Raw genomic sequence first — 21,880 nt, forward strand, 5'->3', positions numbered from 1 at the left:
GAGGTCTTATATTTAAATTCTTCTTAAGTTTTTTTATGTGGTAAAAAAACTTATGTGGTAAAAGGTAGGGGTTCAATTTCATTTTCCTGAATATGGCTACCTAGTTATGTCAGCATTGCTTATTGAATAGGGAGTCTTTCCCCATTGTTTATTTTTGTGGACTTTGTAGAAGATCATATGGTTGTAGGTATGTGGCTTTATTTCTGGGTTCTCTATTCTGCTCCATTGGTCTATGTGTGTGTGTTTGTACACTGCAGTATCATGCTCTTTTGGTTACTGTAGTTGTATAGCATAGTTTAACAACAGGTAATGTGAAGCCTCCAGCTTTTTTTTTTTTTTTTTGGCTGTTTGGACTCTTTTCTGGTTCCACATGAATTTTAGAATAGTTTTTTTTTTTTTCTCTCTAATTCTGTGAAAAATGATGTTGGTAGTTTGATAGGGATAGCATTGAATCTATAGATTGCTTTGGGTAGCGTTACCATTTTAATGGTATTGAGTCTTCCAGTGCATAAGTATGGAATGCTTTTCCATTTGTTTGTATCATCTATAATTTCTTTCAGCAGTGTTTTCTATTTCTCCTTGTGGAGATCTTTCATCTCCTTGGTTGGATGTATTCCTGGGTATTTATTTTATTTTATTATTTTATTTGTGACTATCGTAAATGAGATTGTGTTCTTGTTTGGCTCTCAGCTTGAACATTATTGGTGTATAGAAATGCTACTGATTTTTGTACACTGATTTTGTATCCTCATTTACCAAAATCCCTTTTTCAGTTCTAGGGGCCTTTTCGTGGAGTTCTTAGGTTTTCTGGGTATAGAATCGTATTGCTGTAGAAGAAAGATAATGTGACTTCTTCTTTTTCTATTTGGATGCCTTTTCTTTCCTTTTCTTTGCCTGACTGCTCTTGCTAAGACTTGCAGTACTATGCTGAATAGGAGTGTGAGAGTGGGCATTCTTGTCTTATTCCTGTTCTTAAGGGGAATGCTTCCAGCTTTTGCCCATTCAGTATGATGTTGGCTGTCAGTCTGTCATAGATGGCTCTTATTATTTTGAGGTATGCTTCTTTGAAGCCTAATTTGTTGTGGCACATTTTCTTTTCTTTTCCTTGTTTTTTTTTTTTTTTTTTTTGAGATGGAGTCTCGCTCTGTTGCCCAAGCTGGAGGCTGGAGTGCAGTGGTACAATCTTGGCTCATGGTGCAACCTCTGCCTCCCAGGTTCAAGTGATTTCCCTACCTCAGCCTCCCTGTAGCTGAGATTACAGGCACGCGCTACCATGCCCAGCTAATTTTTGTATTTTTAGTAGAGACAGGGTTTCGCCATGTTTGCCAGGCTGGTCTCAATCTCCTGACCTCAAGTGATCCGTCCACCTCGGCCTCCCAAAGTTCTGGGATTACATGTGTGAGTCACCATGCTTGGCCCACATTTTCTTATATAATACGAAAAAATCCACATTCATTCACATTACCACTGATCTCAGTAGGAAAAAATTATTTAAGTGTTAGCAGCTACCAAGCCCACAGTGTCAGATAAAAGTTTTCCAAAATGCTAAGATTCACTTGAAAATCTGAAGTTTATCATTAGCAAGAATATGTTTGCCAAATAATTAAGTCTGAATAACTGTAATTTGTCTGTCAGTCATTCTCATAAATAAGAAATTTTTTAAAAATGGAAAAGTAGCTAATTCAGTTTGTAGCTCAAACAATCATAAGTACTTTTTCTCATGACAAACCACAGTATTTTGGTATGCAGTGAAAGCTTTATGTCTACATTATATTTCATCACAAAGAATGTTAAGAAGATGTGTACTCAAAAGTGAGATTTAAAAAAATTAGTCTTTTTTTTCTGTTGCATTAAGTGATAAGGCAAAACTTACATTTTATTTATTTATTATTGATTTTATTTTTTAATTTTTGGAGACAAGGTTTTGCTCTGTCACCCAGGCTGGAGTGCAGTGGCATAATCATGTTTCACTGCACCTCAAGCTTCCAGGCTCAAATGATCCTCCCACCTCAGTGTTCCAAGTAGCTGTGACTGCAGTCATGCACCACCATGCCTAATATTTTATTTATTAAAGAGATGGGGTCTTGCTATGTTGCCCAGGGTGGTCTCAAACTCTTGGGCTCAAGCTATCTTTCTGCCTTGGCTTCCCAAAGTGCTGAGATTACAGGCATGTACCACAGTTCCTGGCAAGAACTTTTCCATTTAAAAAAAACTATGACTGCATGGGGGTGAAAACTACAATGGCTAGTAAGTACAGTTTGGTAATCTACTGTGATTTGTGACAAGGACCAGCCATTTTACCCATTGCTATAGTTTGGATATTTGACCCTCCAACCCTCATAATGAAATTCGATCCCCAGTGTTGGAGGTGGGGTGCAGCAGAGGTGTTTGGGTCACAAGGGTGAATTCCTCATGAATAAGTTAAGACCTTCCTTTGGTGGGAGATGAGTGAGTTCTCACTCAGCTCCTGAGAGAGCTGGTTATTTATAAAAAGCTCGGCAGTTCCCCTCTCTTTTGCTTCCTGGCTACATGGTCTCTGCACAAGCCAGCTCCCCTTCTCCTTCCACCATGAGTAGAAGCAGCCTGAGACCCTCACCAGCAGATACTGGTGTCATGCTTCTTGTACAGCCTGAAGAACCATGAGCCAAATATACCTTTTCTTCTTTATAAATTACCCAGTCTCAGATACTCTTTTATGGCAACACAAATGGACGGAGACCCACCATTACTTTTACATCATTAATGTAAATGTCAACATGATGAAAAAGGCAAACAATGTCCCAGTATTATTAATTGCAAACATAGTTTTGGCTGGGCACTGTGGCTCATGTCTATAATCTCAGCACTTTGGGAGGCCGAATGGGTGGATCAACTGAGGTCAGGAGTTCAAGATCAGCCTGGCCAACATGGTGAAACTAAAATACAAAACCTAAAAATACAAACTAAAAGTACAAAAATCAGCCGGGTGTGGTGGTGTGTACCTGTAATCCCAGTTACTGGGGAGGCTGAGGCGGGGGAATCACTTGAACCCAGGAGGTGGAGGTTGCAGTGAGCAGAGATTGCACCATTGCACTCCAGCCTGGGCCACAGAGTGAGACTCCTTATCAAACAAAAAACGAAACAAAACAAAAACCAGTTTTGACTTAATGGATACCATGAAAGGGTCTGAGGACCCACAGGAGTTTGAAGGCTGCACTTTGAGAACTGCCAGGCTAGTTATGCTGTGATGACAAATGATGGTGGAACTTCAGTGGTTTAAACAACAAGGACCTATTTGTTATGCATACAACCTGTTCATGGTGCCATGACTGCAAGTTTGTTCTACATCATCTTCACTCTGGGACTCTGTATGTGGACTAGGCTGCTTCTGGGATATTGATGACTGCCATGGCAGAGGGAAAGAGACAAAAGGAGACGTGAGCTGACTTTTAAAGCTTTGCCCAGACATGACAACAGGAAGTGATATGAATCACTTCTGCCCTTTCACTTGAGTTCATCAGTGTAGAAAAATATATTCTTCTTTTAATGAGGGAAACCGGAAGCACGGCAGTTTACAACCTAACGCAGTGGTCATAGAAGATTAGAAAACGACCGGGTGCGGTGGCTCACGCCTGTAATCCCAGCACTTTGGGAGGCTGAGGCAGGTGGATCACAAGGTCAGAAGTTCGAGACCAGCCTGACCAACATAGTGAAACTCTGTTTCTACTAAAAATACAAATATTTGGCTGAGTGTAGTGACACACACCTGTAATCCCAGCTACTTAGGGGGCTGAGGCAGGAGAGTCACTTGAACCTGGGAGACGGAGGTCGCAGTGAACTGAGATCGCGCCACTGCACTCCAGCCTGGCGACAGAGCGAGACTCCGTCTCCAAAAGAAAAAGAAAAAAAAAAAAAAGATTAGAAAACACTGCATAAAACCCTCCTTTCCTAGAAATTCACAATAAACAAAGGCATAAAAAGACATAGGGGAAATCCTGCAGTAAGGAAACACTGTGCACTTGGTTTAATTAAGGGTAGGGCTACTGAGAGGAAATTTTAGATTTAAGATCTGATGCTCACTTCCCCCTTCCTGTTTGACCCTTTGCTGCTCCTGGGCAGAGAAAAAGGCAGCCTCGACCAGTCCTTTCCCATGTACTCAACAACAGGTTAAAGAACACTGGGATCATTACTCAGTAACTAGCCAACTGGGCTCAGTGACTGACTAAATGAGACTCTCTTCAAGACTTCCCTTATTATTACCTGCTCCTGTGTCGGTGCACAAGGACGCTGGATGGATTCACTTGTGTACTCAAAGAGTGTTACTGATACAGAAGTGGGGAAGGGAAGTGCTGGGAAGGCAAGGGTGTGGTCTTGGCTAGGGCTCCACTCCTGGGCCCTGTGCCCACGGACCTAGATGATGACAGGCTTTTCTGTTTTCCTGCCCAAATGTTGCATTTCCCAAGACCACCCTGGGCTGCCACACCCCCATCCGGTGCCTATAAACCCTCCTGAGACCCTAGCAGGCAGAGACACATGTGGCTGGAAGTAAAGAGGAACACATTGGGGGAAGAACACCCAAGTGGTTGGACGTTGAGAGGTCGACGAGGGGAGCACACCTAAGAAGGAGCACACTGGCTGGCTATCGACTGGTGGAGCGGCTCAGAGTTTGGATGGGATGGTTGGAGGAGAACCTAGGCCACTGAACTGCCTGACTCCGGGAATAAAACCACTTTCCCACTCCATCTCCCTTCTGGCTCCCCCATCTGCTGAGAGCTGCTTGCACTCAATAAAACGTTGCACTCATTCTCCAAGCCCACGTGTCCTCCTGTTCTTCCAGTACACCAAGGCAAGAAATCCCAGGATACAGAAAGCCCTCTGTTCTCGTGATACGGCAGGGGGGTCTAATTGAGCTGACTAACACAAGCTGCCTACAAATGGCTAAACTAAAAGACCACCCTGTAACACACGCCCATTGAGGCCTCAGGAGCTGTAAACATTCATCTCTAGACACTGCTAGAGGTTGGAGCCCCACAACCAGCCCATCTGCATGCTCCCCCTAGGGGTTTGAGCAGTGGGGCACCAAAGAAGTGAGCCACTCATCACATGCCCTGCGAGGGGGATAAGGGAACTTTTCCCGTTTCAACACCAAAACAAAGATTCGCCAACATCACAGTTTGGGGTCCTCCACTGGTGGGAGTGAATCTGAGCAGAAGGTGAGTATCAAACTGGTGGGAGTGAATCTGAGCAGAAGGTGAGTATCAAACCTGTATGAGAAGAGGTCCCAAGTTTCTGAGAAGGGCTCATCTTGGGACATTATTGTCCCCTGACCTGTTAGGGGTCACCACCTGCTGGTGCCTAGAAGTCATCATAATTGTCTTTAACTAATTGGGACTCTCTTGAGAGGCCTCAACACTCAATCATTTTCTTCGTTGTTTAGACTCTGATCATCATAAATCTTGTGTATTGCCTGTAGCCCAATTAAATCTTACTTTCACTCTAAATCCAAATTAAATTTCACTCCCATGCTGGCTGTTTTTTCCTCATAACTCTGCATCTTTTTTTGTTTTCTTTTGTTTTGCTTTGCATTGCACTTACCACACTTTGTTATTATCTCCATATCTGTGTGACTATTTTCTGTATGTCTCTAAAAGCTCCACAGTGGCAGAGGCCATGTTTGTGCCTAGCTCAGTGCATGATGTGTGTAGATTATCAATAAATATTCATTGAGTGGATAAGTGAGCAAATGAATGGAGGTCTACTCGGGAAGTGAGAGTTCTCTTTATTGTAGATTTCCGTGGCATTTACTGTCTATACCATTTCAGTGACATTTACAATTGATTGCTATCATCCTAATAAGTGGGCAATATATTGTTAGGAAACAAAACCCTGACCTTTGCAGATGGTGAAGGGATATTTGATAGCACAACCCAGTAAGTAATAATAGATTTGGTTTTTTTTCCTTTCAAAATGTTGGGAAACTTAAGAACAGTTTGGAAAGTGTTCTCTTTTTACTAAAACCCATTGTTGATGTAGTCCCTGAGAGAAAGAAACTGCAGCAGCAGGAAATTTTACGGAGTATAAGTGGAGAAATATGAGCCTCTATAAGTTCCACCAATGCACAGATCTATGAGGTATCAAATGAGGGGTAATGAAAACTACAGCTTAGAAATGTAGATGGCGATGAAGCCTTTGAGCACTGCCAGAGAATCAGAGAACTCTCCTCAATTAGCCAGTGAAACATGGTGCCAGGTAGCCTGACATGTCAGTAAACAGGGGACTTCAAAGGAACACACACCACTGGATCAGGACTGGAACATTTCTTTCCCTAAAGATCCAGTAGTTCTCTAATGAGGGAAAGTGCAGTTAAAGCCAGAATCACACTGCTATGGTTTCACTGTGTCCCCCAAAAGTTCATGTGTTGGAAACTTAATCCCCAATGCAACAGCATTGGGAGGTGGGGCCTAATAAGCAGTGATTGGGTCATGAGGGTGGAGCCCTCATGGATGTATTAATGTCCTTCTTGCAGAGGCGGGTTAGTTATCACATGAGTGAGTTATTATAAAGCGAGTCCAGCTCCCATGCTTTCTCTGTCTCACGCGCTCAACTCTGCCTTTAAATTCCTTAAAAGCCAAAGATCTTTTCTTCTTCTTTGTTTTTATTTTGCGTGGCATCCAGGAGAGTGGAGAGTTATTTGGGTTCACTAAGTGCTATACACACACACACACACGATTCAAAGTTCTGAATATTTTGTTTAATTTATTCCTCCTCATTACCTCATTTATTTATATTTCAATAGCTTTTTGGGTACAAGTGGTTTTTGGTTACATGGATGGATTATCTAGTGGTGAATTCTGAGATTTTAGTGCACCTGTGTCACCCAAGTAGTGTACATTGTACCTAATATGTAGTTTTTTATTCCTAGCTCCCCTCCCACCTTCGCCCTTCCGAGTCCCTAACGTCCATTATGTCACTCTGTATGCCTTTTCATACTCATAGCTTAGCTCCCACTTATAAGTGAGAACATACAGTTTTTGGTTTTCCACTTCTGTGTTATTTCACTTAGAATAATGTCTTCTAGTTCCATCTAAGTTGCTGCAAAAGACATTATTTCATTCTTTTTACTTGCTGAGTAGTATTCCATGGTGTATCTATACCACATTTTCTTTATCCATTTAATAGTTGATGGCCACTTAGGTTGGTTCCACACCTGTGCAATTGTGAATTGTGCTGCTATAAACACGTGTGTGCAAGTGTCTTTTTCATATAATGACTTCTTTTTCTCTGGGTAGATCCCCAGTAGCAGGATTGCTGGATCAAATGGTAGATCTACTTTTTGCTCTTTGAGGAATCTCCATACTGCTTTCCATGGAGGTTGTACTAATTTACAGTCCCACAAGCAGTGTATAAGCATTCCCTTTTTCCCGCATCCACACCAACATCTATTGTTTCCTGACTTTTTAATAGTCAACATTCTTGCGGGAGGAAGGTGGTATCTCATTGTGGTTTTGATTTGCATTTCCCTGATGATTAGAGATGTTGAACATTTTTTCATATGTTTGTTGGGCATTTATTTATCTTCTTTTGAGAATTGTCTATTTGTGTCCTTTGTCCATTTTTTAATGGGATTATTGTTATTATTTTTTTCTTGCTGATTTGTTTGAGTTTCTTGCAGATTCTGGATCCTTGGCTGGATGTGTAGTTTGCAAATATTTTCTCTGTGGGTTGTCTGTTTACTCTGCTGATTATTTCTTTTGCTGTGCAGATGGTTTTTTGTTAATTAGGTCCCCTTTATATATTTTTGGTTTTGTTGCATTTGCTTATGGGGGTCTTTGTCATGCATTCTTTGCCTAGCCTGATGTCTAGAAGAGTTTTTTCAATGTCGTCTTCTAGAATTTTTATAGTTTGAGGTCTTATATTTAAGTCTTTGATCCATCCTGAGTTGATTTTTATGTAAGGTGAGAGATGAGGATCCAGTTTAATTCTTGTGGCTTGTCAGTTTTTCCAGCACCATTTATTAAATAAGGTGTCAATCCCCCAATTTATGCTTTTGTATGCGTTGTCAAAGATCAGTTGGCTGGACATATTTGACTCTATATCTGGGTTCTCTATTCTATTCCATTAGTTTATGTTCTTACTTTTATACCAGTACCGTGCTATTTTGATAACTATAGCATTGTAGTATAATTTGAAGTTCGGTAATGTGATGCCTCCAGATTTGTTCTTTTTGCTTAGTATTTCCATTGCTGTCCGGAGCCATGAGGCCCAGAATTAGCCGACCTCTGTTGCCTGATCTCCGCAAAGCGGAGACAAGATGGCACATTTCCAGGTTCTTCATTAACAACCTTTCCCGCACGCGCCTAAACTTTTCCTGTGCACGCCTAAACTTTTCCCGCGGGCGCCTAAACTGTTCCCGTGCACGCCAACCTTTCCTGCGCGCGCGCAAACTTTTTCGCGCCCAGGAAGATATGTAGCCTACAGCGCAGGTGCAATTCCGTGCCCGGGAAAAATACCAATTAACGGCGCATGCGCAATTGTAATTTGAGAAAACCCGGCCCCCCCGTCACCGCCCTGGCCCAACCTCTTCCCCTGCCAGCCTATATAAGGCATTGCACCGCCACCATTAAACGAGACTTCATCAGGCTATTTGTCTTGTCTCCATTTCTCGTGTTTTCTTGTCTCCTCCATTCCCACTCCCCCTTCCAGGGTCCGTGTCGACTGTCCTGCAGGATGGGACACGTGGCGCCCGAACGGGACCTGGACATGGGGGAAACAGTGAGGAAGAAGGCACTAAAGTCGGCCGAAAGTAAAAGTGGAAGAAATTCCTCCGGACGTCGCGGGAACCTGCCGTGTTGGAACCAGAGGTAAATAACAGTGTCTGATTATGGGACAAGAATTAAGCCAGCATCAAATTTATGTAGGGCAATTAAAAGAGGCTTTAAAAGCACGAGGAGTAAAGGTTAAAAGTAATGATTTGTTTAAATTTTTTGATTTTTGTAAAAGATACCTGCCCTTGGTTTCCACAAGAGGGAACCATTGACATAAAGAGGTGGCGTAGGGTGGGAGATTCTTTTCAAGATTACTATAGTACTTTTGGACCAGAAAAGGTTCCGAAAACAGCCTTTTCTTATTGGAATCTGATCAAAGATATAATAGATAAAAAGGAAAAAGAAAAAGATCCTGAGGTAATGGCGGTGGTTACTCAGACTGAGGAAATATTAAGAGGCAGCTCCCAAACCAACCTCGAAAAATCCACACCTAACAAAGAAATAGACCTTATATCGCTACAAAGCGACGAGGAAGAGGCTGGGGTCCCCTCCATAACAAATATAGAAACATCAAATAAGGAAAAGGCCAAAAAATGCCCAGTTTTACATACAACTAATGAAAACAAAAGTAAAAATAACCTTAACCCTTCAGAAGTAGAGTGGGATAATTTAGAGGAAGAGGCATCAAAATATCATAATTCTGACTGTCCACAAACTTTTACTTATCCCCCTCCCTATAATAAGGCTTCTGCCCCCGCAGTTATGGCAGTAATAGACCCAAAAGAGGAGCTTAGAGAAAAGATTGCACAACTTGAAGAGCAAATAAAGCTCGAGGAACTACATCAGTCTTTAATCACTAGATTGCAGAAATTAAGGACGGGAAGTGAGAGCGTTCAATACCCTAAAGGAATAGAGAAACACGCTCACCCTCAGAGACCCGGACAGCATGTCCCAAAAGGAAGGTCGCTTGGTAGTAGGGATAGGGAGGATTCCTCTCCTCGAGACGTTTTTCCAGTAACTGAAACTACAGATGCGCAGGGCCGGGCCTGGAGACACCACAATGGGTTTGAATTTACTGTAATAAAAGAACTAAAAACCGCTGTCTCGCAATACGGAGCTATTGCCCCGTACACCCTGGCCATAGTCGAATCTGTGGCCGAAAATTGGCTCACTCCCATAGATTGGAATACCTTAGTTAGAGCAGTTCTTTCCGGAGGCGACCATCTGATTTGGAAGTCAGAATTTTATGAAAATTGTAGAGATACGGCCAAGAGAAACCAACAAGCCGGAAATGGTTGGGATTTTGATATGCTAACTGGCTCGGGTAACTACACAGAAACCAATGCTCAGATGCAGTACAATCCCGGACTGTTTTCTCAAATCCAAGCAGCGGCTACCAAAGCCTGGAGAAAACTCCCTGTTAAGGGGGATCCAGGAGCCTTGCTCATGGGGGTCAAACAGGGGCCTGATGAGCCCTTTGCAGACTTTGTACATAGACTTTTAACCACGGCCAGCAGAATATTTGGAAATGCCGAGGCAGGGGTGGATTATGTAAAACAGCTAGCTTACGAAAACGCTAACCCGGCTTGTCAGGCAGCAATCAGACCTTATAGAAAGAAAACAGACTTAACAGGCTACATCCGCCTCTGTTCAGACATAGGGCCCTCATATCAACAGGGCTTGGCTATGGCTGCTGCCTTTAGTGGACAAACCATAAAAGACTTCCTCGCTAGTAAAAATAAGAATAGCAAGGGATGCTTCAAGTGTGGAAAAATGGGACACTTCGCTAGGGATTGTAAGGGAGAGCTAGCTAAGACCTTAGAGGCAAAAGCTCCAGGCCTCTGCCCTAGGTGTAAAAGAGGAAAACATTGGGCCAACGAATGTAAATCTAAAACTGACAATCAAGGAAATCCCCTAACACCTCAACAGGGAAACGGATTGAGGGGCCGGCTCCAGGCCCCAAAACAAGCTTATGGGGTGGTCAGTTTTGTACCAACCAACAACAATCCATTTCACAACTTAGCAGAGCAACCCCAGGAAGTGCAAGATTGGACCTCTGTTCCACCTCCCACACAGTATTAACCCCTGAAATGGGACCCCAAGCCTTAGGTACTGGGGTATATGGACCCCTACCCTCAAACATGTTTGGATTAATCCTAGGGAGAAGCGGCGTCACCATGAAAGGCCTACAGGTCTTTCCGGGAATAGTTGATAGTGATTATATAGGAGAAATCAAAATCATGGCCAAGGCTATTGACAACATCATTATTATTCCTCAAGGGGATAGAATAGCGCAGTTACTCCTGTTACCATAGCTAAAAACAGCTAATAAAGTCCAATAGCCCCTAAGGGGAAAGGGAGGATTCGGATCCTCAGACATCTACTGGGTACAGCCCATTACTAATCAAAAACCCTCTCTCGCCTTATGGCTAGACGGAAAGTTGTTTACAGGACTGATAGACACAGGGGCCAATGTAACAATTATTAAACAACAAGATTGGCCCGCCAGTTGGCCCACTTCAGAGACCTTAACGAATTTACGAGGAATCGGACAAAGTAATAACCCTAGACAAAGTTCCAAATATCTCACCTGGAGAGATCAAGAAAGTAATTCTAGTCTCATTAAGCCATTTGTTATCCCTGATTTGCGTGTTAACCTTTGGGGTAGAGATCTTCTCTCCCAAATGAGGGTCATGATGTGTAGCCCAAATGATATAGTCACTGCACAAATGTTGGCTCAGGGCTACCACCCTGGGAAAGGGTTAGGAAAAAGAGAAGATGGCATTTTACAGCCAATCCCAGCCATAGGAAAATTAGATAAAAGGGGGCTTGGAAATTTTTAACCGTGGCCATTGACATGCCTGCACCCCAAAAAAGTGCTAACTCAATCACTTGGAAGTCAGATGAACCCATTTGGGTTGATCAATGGCCACTAACCAATGAGAAGCTTGCCGCTGCCCAACAGTTAGTGCAGGAACAATTAGAGGCAGGAAACATTACAGAAAGCAACTCTCCTTGGAACACCCCCATATTTGTCATAAAAAAGAAATCTGGAAAGTGGAGACTCTGACAAGATTTAAGAGCAATAAATGCTACTATGGTCCTTATGGGCACCTTACAGCCAGGGCTACCTTCTCCAGTTGCAATCCCTCAAAGATATTTTAAAATTATCATAGACCTTAAGGATTGCTTTTTTACAATTCCCCTTCATCTTACTGACCAAAAACGATTTGTCTTTAGCTTACCATCTATAAATTTTAGAGAACCAATGAAGCGATACCAATGGAAAGTGTTACCTCAAGGTATGGCCAACAGTCCCACCTTGTGTCAAAAATATGTGGCTACAGCCATACACTCAGTTAGAGAGACATGGAAACAAATGTATATTATACACTATATGGATGACATTCTTATAGCAGGACAAATAGGAGAACAAGTTTTGCTCAACTCAAACAAAAACTAACCACAGCGGGGTTACAAATAGCTCCAGAAAAAATACAACTACAAGACCCTTACACATATTTAGGTTTTCAAACAAATGGACCTAAAATTACTAATCAAAAGGCAGTTATCCGTAAAGATAAGTTACAAACCCTCAATGATTTCCAAAAGCTCCTTGGAGACATAAATTGGCTTCGACCCTACTTAAAACTCACCACGGGAGACTTAAAACCTTTATTCGACGCCCTGAGAGGTGACCCCAACCCTAAGTCCCTTAGGTCGTTATCAAAAGAAGCTCTTTTATCACTTAATAGGGTAGAGACGGCCATTGCTGAACAATTTGTTACTAACATAGACTATTCACAGTCATTAACCTTTTTAATCTTTAACACAATACTGACACCTACTGGTTTATTCTGGCAAAATAACCCTATTATGTGGGTCCATTTGCCTTCATCTCCCAAAAAGGTATTACTCCCCTATTATGATGCCATAGCAGATTTAATCATCTTAGGTAGAGACAATAGCAAAAAATATTTTGGAATTGAACCCTCTACGATCATACAACCTTATTCTAAGCCACAAATCCATTGGCTAATGCAAAACACTGAAACGTGGCCTATTGCTTGCGCCTCTTATGCCGGTAACTTAGATAACCATTACCCGCCAAATAAGCTTATCCAATTTTGTAAACTACATGCTTTTGTCTTCCCTCATGTCATCAGTAAAACACCTTTAGACAACGCCTTATTAGTATTCACTGATGGGTCGTCTACAGGAACTGCTGCATATACCTTTGCTGACACCACTGTTAAATTCAAAACCAGCCATACCTCGGCTCAGCTAGTAGAATTGCAGGCCCTAATTGCAGTGCTGTCAGCCTTCCCTGATCAGGCCCTTAATATTTATACTGACAGTGCATACTTAGCTCACTCAATACCTTTACTTGAGACCGTAGCACAAATCAAACATGTGTCAGACACAGCCAAGTTATTTTTACAATGCCAACAATTAATACATGACAGATCAACTCCCTTTTTTCTTGGACACATTAGAGCTCATTCAGGATTACCAGGACCTCTATTCCAGGGCAACCAACTGGCTGATATGGCAACCAAGACGGTAGCCATAGCTACAAATACAAACCTAGCCCAAGCACAGGCTATTCATGCCTTACACCATCTTAATGCTCAAACTTTGAGACTGATGTTTAAAATAACTAGAGAACAAGCAAGACAAATAGTTAAACAATGTCAGACCTGTATAACACACCTGCCAGTCCCTCACTTAGGAATTAACCCAAGAGGACTACTTCCCAACATGATCTGGCAGATGGATGTCACCCATTATTCATAATTCGCTAACTTAAAATACATCCATGTATGTATAGATATATTTAGTGGATTTATACTAGCCACCTTACAAACAGGAGAAGCTACCAAACATGTCATAGCTCATTTACTACACTGTTTTTCCATAGTTGGAAAGCCTAAACAACTAAAAACAGACAATGGTCCTGGCTATACATCCAAAGACTTTCAAGACTTCTGTCTTAAATTACAAATAAAACACATTACTGGAATTCCATATAACCCTCAAGGACAAGGAATAGTTGAAAGAGCACACCTATCCTTAAAAACCACCATTGACAAAATAAAAAAGGGAGAATGGTACCCTACTAAGGGCATCCCTAGAAATATCCTTAATCACGCACTTTTTATTTTAAATTTTTTAAATTTGGATAATCTGAACAGATCAGCAGCCGATCGATTTTGGCATTCCAAGTCCAAAAAACAATTTGCCATGGTTAAGTGGAAAGACCCCTTAGACAACACATGGCATGGTCCAGACCCAGTGTTAATCTGGGGAAGAGGCTCAGTTTGTGTTTTTTCTCAAACTCATGATGCAGCCAGATGGCTACCAGAGCGACTGGTAAGACAGGTACCTAACAATAGCCAATCCAGGGAGTAATTTTCTCCCTGACAGTACTCTTTTCCTCTATTGCAGAGATGAACTCCAATTACAAGCTCCTCTGGACCATGGTGCTGATTTGCCAAGCACTCCAGGTTTATGCCGGCTTCGGTAATCCCCATGAGGCCAGTAAATATATACGACAATGATATGGTAAGCCCTGTGATTGTTATGGGGGATATGTGACCTCCCCTCCAATTAAGTACCTCTCAACTGTGTCCTGTTCCGCTCACACAGTGTACCTGCCTAGTAACTCCTTTAAGTGGAGGTGTGTGTCAACCCCAAGAATATTTAGCGGAGGGGGTACCACAACCTGCCCTTGTGACACATTTAAGACTGCTATGCATAGTTCCTGCTATACTACTTATCAAGAATGTACCTCTGGCGGTAAAACATACTATACTGCTATCTTAACAAGATCTAGAACCCCTACCATAGGGGCCAGTAATGTCCCTACAGTTTTAGGAAATACCAATAACCTTATATCAGCTGGCTGTACTGGAATTGTAGGACAGCCTGTCTGCTGGAATACTCGCCCCCCTCTTCACATCTCTGACGGAGGAGGACCACAAGACAAGGTCTGATAAATTATGGTATACAAAAAACTTGAAGAGTTGCAAAGGTCCCTGTACCCGGAAATTCACTACCACCCCTTAGCTTTGCCCAAAGCCCGAGGGAAAGAGAAAATTGATGCCCAGACCTTTGACCTCCTCACTGCTACTCATAACCTGCTTAACAATTCCAACTCTAGTCTAGCTAATGACTGCTGGCTGTGTCTGCAATCAGGAGATCCTGTTCCTCTTGCCATACCCAGCAATGACTTAAATTATACATCCAATACCCCTTGCACCATAATTCCTCCCCTTAAAGTACAGCCTTTAGAATTTCCTAGTTCCTCTTGCATCTACTCCCCTCCCCTTAATAACACTTATGACCTCGATGTAGGATTCAATGAATTCAATAATTGTTCCACCATAGCAAATGTTTCCCAATCGTTGTGTGCCCCAAACAGCTCAGTTTTTATATGTGGCAATAATAGGGTTTATACCTATTTACCTACTAACTGGACAGGATGCTGTGTCTTAGCCACACTTTGCCAGACATAGACATTATTCCCAGAGATGAACCTGTACCTATCCCAGCTATAGATCACTTTTTAGGAAGAAACAAAAGGGCAATACAATTTATACCCTTACTTGTAGGATTAGGCATCACTACTGCTGTAATAACTGGGACTACAAGTCTAGGGGTCTCTGTCACTCAATACACCAAATTGTCTCGCCAGTTGATCTCAGATATGCAGGCCATCTCAAGTACTATACAAGATTTACAAGATCAGGTAGATTCTCTGGCAGAAGTAGTGCTCCAAAATAGAAGAGGCCTAGATTTACTAACTGCAGAACAGGGAGGCATCTGCTTGGCTTTACAGGAGAAGTGCTGTTTCTATGCCAACAAATCCAGGATTGTCAGAGATAAAATCAGGCGTCTACAAGAAGACCTAGAGAAACGACGAAAAGAAATAACCGATAACCCGTTTTGGCCTGGGTTCCATGGACTCCTTCCCCATCTTATGCCATTCTTGGGCCCCCTGCTTTGCCTATTGCTCTTACTCTCTGTAGGACCTTTGGTCTTTAATAAGCTCATAACATTCCTTAAGCAGCAAGTCGAGGCTATCCAAGCGAAACCTATACAGGTCCATTATCATCGCCTAGAACAAGAAGATCGCGGTGGTTCATACTCACACCCATTATGACCACCTTCCCTATGCGCTGAACTGGACAGCCAATGACGGGTAAGAGAGCATCATCTCTCACTAACCTAAGACAGGAGGGCTGTCATAAGCTACTGCCTAATCCCATGATGGGTACCAGTGATGAGATGTATTACTCCAACCTAAGACAGGCGCAGTTCCCAAGGGACAATCTTCTAGCCACAATTATATATATAAAAAAAGGGGGACCTGTCCGGAGCCATGAGGCCCAGAATTAGCCGACCTCTGTTGCCTGATCTCTGCAAAGCGGAGACAAGATGGCACATTTCCGGGTTCTTCATTAACAACCTTTCCCGCGCACGCCTAAACTTTTCTCGCGCGCGCCTGAACTGTTCCCGCGCGTGCCAACCTTTCCCGCGCGCGTGCAAACTTTTTCGTGCCCAGGAAGATATGCAGCCTACAGCGCAGGCGCAATTCCGTGCCTGGGAAAAATACCAATTAACGGTGCATGTGCAATTGTAATTTGAGAAAACCCGCCCCCCCCCGCCCCCCGTCACCACCCTGGCCCAACCTCTTCCCCTGCCAGCCTATATAAGGCATTGCACCGCCACCATTAAACGAGACTTGATCAGGCTATTTGTCTTGTCTCCATTTCTCGTGTTTTCTTGTCTCCTCCATTCCCACTCCCCCTTCCAGGGTCCATGTCGACTGTCCTGCAGGTCAGGACACATTGCTATTTGGGTTCTCTTTTGATTCCATATAAATTTTAGAATTTTTTTTAGTTCTGTAAAAAATGCTGTTCGTATTTTGATGGGAATTGCACTGAATCTGTAGACTGCTTTGGGCAGTATGGTCATTTTCATAATATTGATTCTTCCAATCTATGAGCATGGGATGCATTTCCATTTGTTTGGGTCATCTATAATTTCTTTCAGCAGTGTTTTGCAGTTTGCAGAGATCTTTCACCTCCTTGGTTAAGTGTATTCTCAGGTATTTTACTTCAGTTTTTTTTTTTGAGATGGAGTCTCGTTCTGTCAGGCTGGAGTGCAGTGGCGAGATCTTAGCTCACTGCAACCTCTGCCTTCCGGGTTCAAGCGATTCTCCTGCCTCAGCCTCCCAGGTAGCTGGGACTACAGGCATGTGCCACCACGCCTGGCTAATTTTTTATTTTTAGCAGAGATGGAGTTTCACCATGTTGGCCAGGATGGTCTCGATTTCTTGACCTCGTGTTCCACCCACCTCGGCCTCCCAAAGTGCTGGGATTACAGGCGTGAGACATTGTGCCAGGCCTACATTACTTTCTTGTTTTATTTTTCAGCTGCTGTAAAAAGGGATTGAGCTCTTGATTTGATTCTCAGCTTGGTTGTTGTTGGTGTATAGCAGTGATACTGACTTGTATACATTGATTTTGTAACCTGATCCTTTACTGAATTCATTCATCAAATCTAAGATTATTTGGGGGAGTCTTTAGGATTTTCTAGATATACAATCATCTCATCTGCAAACAACAATAGTTTGACTTCCTCCTTTCCAATTTGGATGCCCATTATTTTTCTCTTGCCTAATTAACTCTGGCTAGAACTTCCAGAACTATGTTGAACAGGAGTGGTGAAAGTGGGATTCCTTGTTCCTGTTCTAATGGGGAATGCTTTCAACTTTTCCGCATTCAGGATAATGTTGGCTGTGGGTTTGTTATATATGGCTCTTATTACTTTGAGGTTGGTCCCTTCTATATCTAGCTTGTTGAGAGTTTTTATCATAAAGGGATGCTGGATTTCAAATGCTTTCTCTGCATCTATTAGATGATCATATGTTTATGTGATGTGTTACATTTATTTACTTGTGTATGTTAAACCATCCCTGCTAGATAAATATTTGAGATTTGTTGACCAGCATATCATCTCTTTGTCCTTTTCAACTGCTCAAGCCTTTAAAATGGGCTTGGAGTGATAGCTGCACTATGAAAAGCATTGTGTACATCATAAGATGGGTTAACAAACACGTTTTCATTCCTGTCTTGGGCCTTGCTCAGGAAGCAATCCAAGCTGAGTGTAATCCCAGCTACTCGGGAGGCTGAGGTGGGAGAATTGCATGAACCCAGGAGGTGGAGGTTGCAGTGAGCTAAGATGGTGCCATTGCACTGCAGCCTAGGCAACTGAGCTAGACTCCGTCTCAAAAAACAAACAAACAAACAAAAAAAACAAAAAAAAAAGATTCCCAGCAAAAGATCTGGAGCTGATTCTTATTGGTTCAACAAGAGTCATGTGTTCAACTTGGAACCAATCATTGTGGCCAGGAGGCTGCAGAGCTCTGATAGGCCAGGCCAAGAGGCCCCTGTCTCTCTGATGATCATGTGCTCTGGTTTGTAGAAGAGGGTCTAAATTTGTGCCTGTTGTCTTTCTTGGGTGGTTTAGCATTTACCCTGGTTTCTTTATCTTTAATAAAATGTTATTAATAGTGACATTAAAAATACATGGAAATGGGTTTGGTAGACCTCTACTTTGTATTTCCACCTTTTGCCATAGACAACTCTGGTCATATGAGAGAAACATATGTAGTGAAGACGCTTGAGTTTAGTCCCTAGTTAAATCTAAAAGTCATCCAGCCATGATGACTCTCTTGTCTGGACCCTGGCATAAAATAACTAATACCTGTCCTCAAGGGCAGTAAGCTGGATGCTTAGGGAAGAGCAGCTTGGGCTTGCAAATTCTTTTGGTCTTGGGTGGTAGTACACATTATATTCTCTATGCAGTGCACTGATTTCCTCCATATTGCTTGTATTATAATAGAAAATAATCTGAATGTTCTTGCCACAGTGGTTTTGTCAATTACTGTGTGGTGAAATCTGCAACTATTTGTTTCATTGTTTAGTAATATTTTTTCTATTTTGCAATGACTTTTAATGTTATTTTAACATCAATGAGTTAAAAAATGTGCTTGTTTGTTGAAAAATTAGCAAACAAATGTTAATTTCTCAAGAAAGCTGATGATAGGTCTAGTGCAGTGGCTCATGCCTGTAATCCTAGCATTTTGGGAGGCCGAGGCAGGTGGATCACTTGAGATCAGGAGTTCAAGATCAGCTTGGCCAACATGGTGAAACCCCGTCTCCACTAAAAATACAAAAATTAGATGGGCGTGGTGGCGCATGCCTGTAAACCCAGCTACTCAGGAGGCTGAGGCACGGGAATTACTTGAACTGGGAAGGCGGAGGTTGCAGTGTGCCGAAATTGCGCCACTGCACTCCAGCCTGGGGAACTGAGTGAGACTCAGTCTCAAAAAAACAAAACAAAACAAAACAAACAACAACAAAAAAAACACAAAAACCAAAAAAAAAAAAAAAAAAAGAAACACACACACACACACACACACACAAACACAAGAAAGCTGATGATAAAGGTTAACTTGTGCAAGATATTTATTGACTTTATGATAGCTTTATCATAGGTATGGGAAAGGGCATAATATTATCACTGACCACTTGAAAACCAGAAGGCACAAGTCTATGGGAGCATCAGGATCTGCTTCCAGTTTTGGTAGTTATTTGAAGATTGTGACTTACAATGATAAATTAACATGTGCCATGGCCGTAGGTGCTTTTGTCTATCCCTCTGTGAATCATGACTCTTCCTTTTTTTTTTTGAGACAAGAGCCTTGCTCTGTCGCCCAGGTTGGAGTGCAGTGGCACGATCTTGGCTCACTGCAAGTTCTGCTTCCTGGGTTCACGCCATTCTCCCGCCTCAGCCTCCTGAGTAGCTGGGACCACATGCACCCGCCACCACACCTGGCTAATTTTGTTTTTGTATTTTTAGTAGAGACGGGGTTTCACAGTGTTAGTCAGGATGGTCTCGATCTCCTGACCTCGTGATCCACCCGCCTTGGCTTCCCAAAATGCTGGGATTACAGGCGTGAGCCACCGCACCTGGCCGAATTATGACTCTTCTTCTAGATCAAGTGACTGCTCTTCTAAATTCAGTTTGCTCATTGTTTATACCAAGTTTTCTTGTGCAATACAAAAAGTAATACGATAGCTGTTAGTGTGTTGTCTCCATAAAAAAGAAATTTGCAGACAGTTAAATGGGTGCCAGCTTTATATCCATGTTCTGAGATGGTTCAAATAGAAAAGTTAACTTCTAGAATTAGGTAATATCTATAAGGGTTTGAATTTTTCACCCAATTATTGAAAACAAACTAAATTTGGAAATTTGTTCTATTAATGGTGAAACATCTGACATTATTATGGATGTTGTAGATTAAGTTAGAAAGATCAACATTGAAGATAAAATTATTTAAGGTAATAAATACATTTACAATTTTTGGAAAAACATGACGTCAGGGTAAAACAACTTTTTAAAACTAAATTTGAAACCTATCAAGGAAAATTGTACATGGAATTGGTTGTACTATACACATAATTCAGAAATGCATCCGAATAGGCTGTGATAGTCTATGGATCAAAACAGAGCTTTCCTGTCAATTTTATATATATATATATATATATTTTGAGACGGAGTCTTGCTCTGTTGCCCAGGCTGGAGTGCAGGCCTGATCTCAGCTCACTGCAAGCTCCGCCTCCTGGGTTTACGCCATTCTCCTGCCTCAGCCTCCTGAGTAGCTGGGACTATAGGCGCCCGCCACCTCGCCCGGCTAGTGTTTTGTATTTTTTAGTAGAGACGGGGTTTCACCTTGTTAGCCAGGATGGTGGTCTCAATCTCCTGACATCGTGATCCACCCGTCTCAGCCTCCCAAAGTGCTGGGATTACAGGCTTGAGCCACTGTGCCTGGCCTAATTTTATATAATTTTTAAACATACGCATAATGACAAAACTGCGAAATTTTTGTGATTAAGCTGATGTTGGATTTAAAGAAATCTCTTCAGGCTGCTGGAATTTGAGAAGCCTTTTATAATACTTGGGTCCCTTCTTAAGCCACAGCTCAGCAAAGAGACCATGTTCAGTTCAAGCACCAAGATCATGAATCCCAGCTGCGAGAAGCTGGAATATGTTCGAGAGTAGCTCTTCCAGGCACTTCTGAAGCTGGAGATGAACTTGGACCTCAGACTCAGCTCAGGGAGCTGAATATCACGGCAGCCAAGTAAATTGAAGTTGGTGGTGGTCAGAAAGCTATCATCATCTTTGTTCCTGTTCCTCAACTGAGTGTTTCCAGAAAATCCACATCTGGCTAGTACATGAACTGGAGAAAAAGTTCAGTGGGGAAGAATGTTGTTTTTGTTATTCAGAGGAGAATTCTGCCTAAGGCAACTCAAAAAAGCCATACAAAAAATAAGCAAAGGCGTCCCAGGAGTTGTACTCCGACAGCGATGCATATTCCTCTCCTTGAGGACTTGGTTTTCCCGAGTGAAATTGTGCACAAGAGAATCTGCATGAAACTGGATGGCAGCCAGCTCGTGAAGGTTCATTCAGACAAACACAGCAGAACACTGTGGAACACAGAGTTGAGACTTTTTCTGGTGTCTATAAGAAGCTCACTGGCAAGGATATTAATTTTGAATTCCAAGAGTTTTCAGTTGTAAACAAAAAAGACTAAAGTATATCCACAGTAAACAAACAAAAAAACCAAAAAAACTCCTCTTCAGCCTGGCATATTTTTTTCCTTACTACTTATCAACAATTAGATATGGGAAATGTTTGAATCTACAGACAAGAGAGTCTATTGAAGCTTTCAATCAGTGTCGTAGTGCATGCAGTTTTATGAAAATATTAAAAATGATCATTAATTCTTCAGAAAATACCCTTGACATTGTACTAGCGACAGATATGGTTAAGAAACTGATTGGGCCGGGCATGGTGGCTCACATCTGTAATCCCAGCACTTTGGGAGTCCAAGATGGGAGGATTGCTTGAGCTGAGGAGCTCTAGACCAGCCTGGGAAACATAGTGAGATCCCATCTCATATATACACACACACACAGTTAGCCAAGTGTGGTGATATGCACCTGTAGTCTCAGCTATTCAGGAGGCTGAGGTGGGAGGAATGCTTGAGACTAAGATTGAGG

At 42.2% G+C, this 21,880-nt stretch overlaps 1 pseudogene; it reads left to right on the top strand.

Annotated features, from left to right (window-relative positions):
* Positions 1-21,670, top strand: part of LOC111539178 — a 65,548-nt pseudogene extending 43,878 nt beyond the window's left edge.
* Positions 21,671-21,880: the final 210 nt, after the last annotated feature.

This window comes from Piliocolobus tephrosceles, chromosome 3 (genome assembly GCF_002776525.5).
Source record: "Piliocolobus tephrosceles isolate RC106 chromosome 3, ASM277652v3, whole genome shotgun sequence".
Classification (NCBI taxonomy): domain Eukaryota; kingdom Metazoa; phylum Chordata; class Mammalia; order Primates; family Cercopithecidae; genus Piliocolobus; species Piliocolobus tephrosceles.